This window comes from Charadrius vociferus, unplaced genomic scaffold (genome assembly GCF_000708025.1).
Source record: "Charadrius vociferus isolate BGI_N301 unplaced genomic scaffold, ASM70802v2 scaffold564, whole genome shotgun sequence".
Classification (NCBI taxonomy): Eukaryota; Metazoa; Chordata; class Aves; order Charadriiformes; family Charadriidae; genus Charadrius; species Charadrius vociferus.
In genome coordinates this window covers 70,387-70,755 of record NW_009647940.1, presented here as the reverse complement: position 1 = coordinate 70,755, position 369 = coordinate 70,387, and the positions used below count along the sequence as shown (strand labels likewise).

At 73.7% G+C, this 369-nt stretch overlaps 1 protein-coding gene across 1 annotated transcript in view; it reads left to right on the top strand.

Annotated features, from left to right (window-relative positions):
• Window positions 1-369, top strand: part of WNT1 (wingless-type MMTV integration site family, member 1) — a 6,244-nt gene that overhangs the window by 3,213 nt on the left and 2,662 nt on the right. The gene's annotated exons all lie outside the window — the stretch shown is intronic.

The window sequence follows — 369 nt, the reverse complement described above, 5'->3', positions numbered from 1 at the left end:
CCCCGGACCGCCACGGGCGCCCGGCGCAGCCTCGATGGTCCCGCGCCCCGGGGGGTCTGCATGTCACGCCTCCCTCCCCCAAATCCGGGGGTCCCGGGACGCCGTCCCCTGGCTGTCCCGGCACTGTGGTCCCTTGTGTGCCCCGGGCTGTCCCGGGCTGTCATGAACATCTGCCCCTCCCGTGCTCCCGGGGCTATCCCGGGAGATCCCGTCACTCCACTCCCCCGTGCGCCCCGGGCTGTCCCGGGAGATCCCGGGCTATCCCCGGCCCCACTCCCTCCGTGCGCCCGGAGCTGTCCCGGGCCATCCTGAGCTATTCCGGGACCTGTTTCTCCTTGCGCCAGGAGGTGTCCCGGGTCGTCCCGCGCT